Here is a 6,946-nt window from a genome sequence, read left to right as displayed (position 1 = left end):
ATGATAGATGATGATAGATAGATGATAGATAGATGATAGATAGATGATAGACGATTATAGATAGATAGATGATAGATAGATAGATGATAGATAGTTAGATGATAGATAGATAGATACATAGATACATAGATACATAGATACTGATAGATAGATAGATAGATAGATAGATACATAGATAGATAGATAGATAGATAGATAGATACATAGATACATAGATACATAGGTAGGTAGATGATAGATAGATAGATAGATGATAGATAGATAGATAGATAGATAGATAGATAGATACTTTTACATAGTTCTGACCAAATACCTGATACATATAATTTCAAAAAATAATAATTTACTATGGCTTAAAGTATCAAAAACTTCAGTCCACAGTCCTTGGCACTGTTGGGTCCATGCCAACACAGAACACCATGATGGTGTGAAAATGGAGGAGAAGAGACTAGTCACCTCATGGTAGACAGGAAACAGAGAGTAAGAAAAAATGACTTGTAAAAAGTTATATCCTTCAAAACCGTGCCCCCAAGTACCTACTTCTTCTAAGAGGACTCACTTACTGAAGTTTCCAGAACCTCCCAAAACAGGACCATAAGATGGTTGGTGTCCAACACAGTCTCTTGGAGACATTCATGATCAAATGAAAACTCACAAACACACAACACATGCACTAAACGCTCACATGTACACAAACACAACACAAATATGCATATGCATGCACATACTTATACACATATATCCACCATACACAGACATTTGCACACACACCAACACATGCACACACACATGCACATACACATTCACATACACATTCACATATATACATGCACACACAAACATATTTACACACACACATACACACACACTTGGGGAGGGGGACTGAAATGGCTATTTTGAGCCCATTCATCACTCAGCAGTCACCACATCCCTCTACTTTTCTTTAAGGTCTAAGAATGGGAACACTATGGAAACACTCCTTTTAGCCTGTCTGTTCCACTCTTGCCTCAAAAAAAAAAAAACTCAAGGCACAGTAAGAGCTTTCCTGAACCAGTATGCTAGGTCAGACTGCTAAAATACATTATTTCTATTTGCTATGAGCAAGCAGAATGCTTCTTTCCATCACACAGAACGATGCCTACCAGGGGCAATTCCTATTCCACATTCGAGGTGTTTCTTACAATGACTTAGAAACTTTGTTCTTTGAGGAGCTCTGTGAACAACCATTACTATGGTAAGTACACTGGACTGATCAACCAATGTTTAGTCGATATTAATTATTCATAAACAATGAGACTCCAAAAGTCTAGTGCAACAGACCAGCAGTTGATAAGAAATTTATTGTCAAGGAAAGCAAATCTGTACATTGTACAAGCATTTTCAGCTAAAACTTACTCAATTTTAACTTGAAACATTGAAATATTCTCTATAGTAGGAATGAGATGCAGTGCTCTTCTTTTAAAAAAGATTTTGTTTTAATTTTTTTTTTTTTGGTCTTTTTGAGACAGAGTCTCCCTGTAGCCCCAGCTGCCCTGGAACTCTCTAGTAGACCAGGCTGGCCTTCCTGCCTCTGCCTCCTGAGTGCTGGGATTAAGGGCATGCACCACCACACCTGGCTTGTTTTAATTTTTTAAGTTATATATATGTGTGTGTGTGTGTGTGTGTGTGTGTGTGTGTGTGTGTGTGTATGTATGTGAGTACAGTGCCTGTGGTAGACAAAAGAGGGTGTGAATCACCTGGACCTGGAGTTATGGTGATTGTGAGGTGTCCGATGTGGGTGCTGGAACAAAACTCAAATCCTCTGCAAGAGCAATATGCTATTCTAAATGCTGAGCCATCTCTCTAGCCTCATAATGCTCCCCCTCCACCCCCGTGATGGCTAATCCTGGGTGTCAACTTGACTGGATCTGGGATTAACTAAAATGAGAGAGATCTTCTTGATTGGATCATCTGAAGCTGGAAGACACACCCTAAATTGTGGGTATTACCTTCCAGTGGCAGCCCATATAAAAGGCCATGGCAGTGGATAGCGCTTACGTTTTCCTGCTTGCCTTCTCTCTCACTGGTGAGTTCATCTTGTTGCTGTAGACTGAAGACTAGCTGATATTTTGGAATTCATCAGACCTTCAGAGCCAGATTGGAACTACTGAGACATCCAGCCTTGTGGACTGAGTCACTACTGGATTCTCAGCCTCTCCAATGTGATGCAGCCATTGTTGGATTACTCAGACTATATCCTGTGAGCTAATCTGATAAATCCATATATATATATACACATATATGTATATAAATTCATTCTACCATTTCTGTTTCTTTAGAGAACCCTGACTAATATACCCCCTTTAAAGCTTTTCTTTTTTAAAAAATATTTCTAAATTAAATATTTGTGTATTTCAAACATAAAATCATCATTATACTACCTTCCACTTCTCCTTTGGCATGCTCGCAAACTCCCCCCCCCATACACACTGGAGTTCATACATTCTGTCATTTCTCTTAAGGCCTATTATGTAATGTTAGTGTCCTGAGATGTCCCTCAGTGTAAGTTAATCCACTGGGGTTTAGTCAGCTTATCTAGACCCTCTCCCTTCAAGAAAGAAGATCAGCTCTTCCTCACCCAGCAGTAATCAGCTGCCAGTAATTCCTCAACTAAGATTGGGGCTTGCTGTTCATTTCCACAGTTCTGTGCTGGGTTTTTGTCTTCCTAGGTTTGCATAGGTCTTGTGCATGCTGACACCATCGCTGTAGGTTTGTATGAGAAGGGTCTCAGCTGTCTGTAGGACTATTTCCATGTGATCATGCACCTCCTGCCTGGCTGTTACAATCTTTCTGCACCATTTTCTGCAACAGTTCTTGAGCCTTGGGTGAGTGAAACTCGATATAGGAGCCCTGTCCAAGGGCCCACACTCTGCAAACTATTATTCTCTGAATTTTGGCCATTTGTGACCTTTTGTGTTCTGGCCCTATGCTGCATGAGGGAGCTTCACTGATGAGAACTGAAAGATGCATCAGTGTTCTCTTCATCCCTTGTTCTATGTTCCATGATTAGAGGTGTAGTAAAGGTTGCATTCTATATGTGCTACTTAGACTTGAGCAATTCATAGAGAATCTCCGTGTGTGACCAGTGGTGTAGCTCTGTAATAATCTGTCTGTTGAAAAGGAAGCTACTCTGATGGGTGGTGACTGGGATACTTGTCTGAAAATTTAAGGATCCATGTTTTGTACATAGTAAGAAATTACATTTGTTTAGGGATATGAGAGCCTTGGGTTTTCTCTAAGATCTATGACCTCTCCAGCTATGTGTATTTGGCTAGGTTTACAGTACGAGGCATGAGTTTCCTTCCATTGAGTGGGCTTTACATCCAATTAGGTAGCTGCTGATTACCCCCAAGATAAAAGTGCCACTACTGCACTAATGCCATTTGCTTCGCTGGTCATTGATGTGAGTTTTAGGCCTTGAAGCTGGAGTTGGACCAGTGATTGGTGTTCTCCCTTATCAGCTTTCGTAGTGCTCTCCGAAGCTATGATGGTTTACATTCAGGGGAGGTGGCTTCCAGGTCAGTTCCAGCTCCATTGCTGCACATCGTGTATCCAAAGTATGTCCTGTCTTCATCAATAGGATCTTTACATCAAATTCTGGGAGGCAATAAAGGACTGAGGTCATAGCCTATGTAATTTTGGGAGTCTCTTGAACCACCCTGGCCAACAACTCAAAGGAAGGCTTCTCCTTCCAGCACTGTTTCTTGTTATGTAGTCTTCAGCTTACTCATTGACTCATGTAAGGATAGTGCATGTGTAATTTTTCAGTGGGTTTTTGGACTTCTACTATTCCCTCTGTTTTTTTATACTAGCTAGGCACTATTCATGTCTCCTTTTTCTCTCAGTGTCTCATCCTCCCTCCCTGCCTTTCCCACTTAAAGTGACCCCATTTTCCCCATTTCTCTCTTGATAATTCCTGTCTGCCATGGGCTCACCTCTTTTAAGCTCCTTCTTTCCCTTTATTCCAATAGTTTTGCACAGATCTCCTTCTCCTCCTCCCCTTTAGCTACCCCCTTTTTACACATTCCTCCCTTAGTGATGCCTGTCTCCTACTATCCTTCTCACTCAAGTTCCTTCTTTCTCTTTACCTCCCTGGTTCCCCTCCACTTTCCTGGTTCCTGCAATTACATCAAGATGTATACTCATTTATTAGGATTTGGTGCTAGGATTCACAAATGAGGGAGAACATATGTCTTTTATTTTTCTGAGTCTGTGTTACTTTACTTAGTATAACAGTTTCTATAGCCATCCATTTACCTGTAAATTTCATTTTTTCACGTTTCTTTACTGCTGAGTAAAGTCCATTGTATAAATGTACTACATTTTCATTAACCACTAGTCAGTTAAGGGGAACTTAGGTTGCTTCCATCTCTTAGCTACTGTAAAAAGAGTAGCAGCAAACATGGTTGTACAAGTTATCTCTGCAATAGGATGAGTCCTTTGGATAACCAGGTCGTATGGAAGGTTCGTTTATAGTTTTTTAAAGAGTTTTCGACGATGCTTTCCAAATGGGTTTCACGAGCTTGCAATCTCACCATCAGTGAATGATTATCCCCCACCCCCTTTCTCCACATCCTTGCTAGCATTTAGTATTTGTCCTCTTGATCTTAGTCAGTCCGACCAGGGTAGGATAAAATCTTAAGGTGGTTTTCATTTGCATTTCCTTAATCAATAACAATGTTGAACACTTTTAAAGATATTTCTTGGCCATCTTTGTTTCTTCCTTTGAGAACTCTCTGTTTAAATCTTTAGCCAATCTTTTAATTGGATCACTTGTTTCCTTGATCCTTTGTTTTTTGAATTCTTTGTACATTCTGGATGTTAAACCTCTGACAGCTGTGTCACTGGTGAAGATTTTTTCCTGCTCTGTGAGTTTTCTCTTCACTTTTAGTTTAATGAGTTCCTACTTGCTAGTTGTTGACCTTAATTCTGGAGTAACTAGTGTCCAATTATGAAGTCCGTTCTTACACCTATATCTTGTAGATTACTGACAATGTGTTCCTCTAATAGTTACGGAGTTTCCAGTTTCACATTGAGGTCTTTGATCCACTTGGAGTTGACTTTTGTAAAAGGTGAAAGATAAGGATCTAGTTTCATTCTTCTACAGATGGAGATCCAGTTTAGCCAACACCATGTGTTGAAGATGCTGTCTTTCCTCCATTGTGTGTTCTTGGCACCTTTGTCAAATATCAGGTGACTGAAATTGCATATAGTCATGTTTGGGTCTTCAATTATGTTCCACTGATCTGTGTGTCTATTTTTGTGACAGTACCATGCTGTTTTAATGACTATAGCTCTGTAATGTATTTTGAGATCCGGTATAGTAATCAGCTCAGCATTGCTCTTTGTGCTCAGGGTTGCAGTGGGTCTTTTGTGCTTCCATATGAATTTAATGATTTTTTTTCTAATTTTGTGAAATATGACATGGGGATTTTTATAGGGATTGTACTGAGTCTATATATTGCTTTTGGTAGGATAATTTTCACAATATTAATTCTTACAACATGTAAGCATGGGAGGTCCTTCTACCATCTGGTGTCTTCCTCAATCTCTTTCTTTAAAGATTTCAAATTTTGATTTAGATATCTTTTATGTCTTTGGTCAGGTTTATTCCAAGATATTTAATTGTTTTTTGAGGCTATTGTGAATGTGAGGGTTTCCCTCTACTGTTTCTTCAATTGCTTGTTATTGGTGTATAGAAAGGGTTACTGATTTTTGCAGATTAATTCTGAAAATGACACTTTACTCCAAGTTTTAATCAGTTTTAGGAGTCTTCTGGTGGTGGAATCTTGGGGATCTCAAGTAATTATCATATTGTTTGTGTCCTAGTTTGTTCTTCATTGCTGTGACAAACTACTCTGACCACTACCAACTTGGGGAGGAAAGGATGTATTCAGCTTACATATCCTGGGTCACAGTTCATCTGGGAGCCCAAGTTAGGAACACAGGACATGAACCTGGAGGCAGGAGCTGGAGCACAGGCCATGAAAGAATGCTTCTTACTGGCTTGCTCTCCTGGCCCCTGCTCAGCCTGCTTTCACCTGCCCAGGGGTGGCACCACCCACAGTGGGCTGGGCCCTCCCACATCACTCATCAAGAAGATGCCCCTCAGACATGGTCACAGGCCAGTCCAATAGAGGAAATACCCCAACTGAGGCTCCCTCAACCCAGGTATGTCAAGTTGACAATAAAGCTATTCAGCACAGTTTGCAAAAAGGAATAATTTGGTCTCTTCTTTCCCCATTAGTACTCCTTTAATTTCCTTCCCTTACCGTATTGCTCTAGCAGGAGTTTTAAAGCACTGTCAAGCATTATCTTGAATAGGAGTGAGATAGTGGACAATCTGGTTCCTGATTTTAATGGGAATGATTCCAGCAGGTTTTTTTCCCCCCATTTAGAATGAGGTTGGCTATAGGGGTGTTGTTGTATATAGCTTTAAATATGTTGAGTTATGTTTCCTCCTGTCCAATTCCCTTTAGAACTTTTAGCATGGATGCATGTTGAATTTTGTCAAAGGCTTTCTCTGCATCTATTGAAATCATGTTGCATTTTTTGTCTTTGAGTCTATTTATATGATTTATGACATTTATTGGTTTACATATATTGAACTATCCCTGCATCTCTGAGATAAAGTCACCTTGATCATGGTGAATGATCTTTTTGATGTATGTCTGTATGCAGTTTGCAAGTATTTTGTATAATATTTTGGATCTATAATCCTTAAGATATGGGTCTATAGCTTTCTTCTTTTGGTTTGGTCTTTACCTGGTTTTGGTATTAGAGTGATGCTGGCTTTATAGAAGGAATTTGGGAGTTCTCCCTCTGTTTCTATCCTTTTGAATAATTTAAGTATTATTGGTTGGAAATCTTTAAATGTCTGATAAAATTCTGTTTTAATTCGATCTGG

This window comes from Nannospalax galili, unplaced genomic scaffold (genome assembly GCF_000622305.1).
Source record: "Nannospalax galili isolate Female #2095 unplaced genomic scaffold, S.galili_v1.0 scaffold1109, whole genome shotgun sequence".
NCBI classification, from domain to species: Eukaryota; Metazoa; Chordata; class Mammalia; order Rodentia; family Spalacidae; genus Nannospalax; species Nannospalax galili.
Note: the sequence above shows the minus strand (reverse complement) of the source record.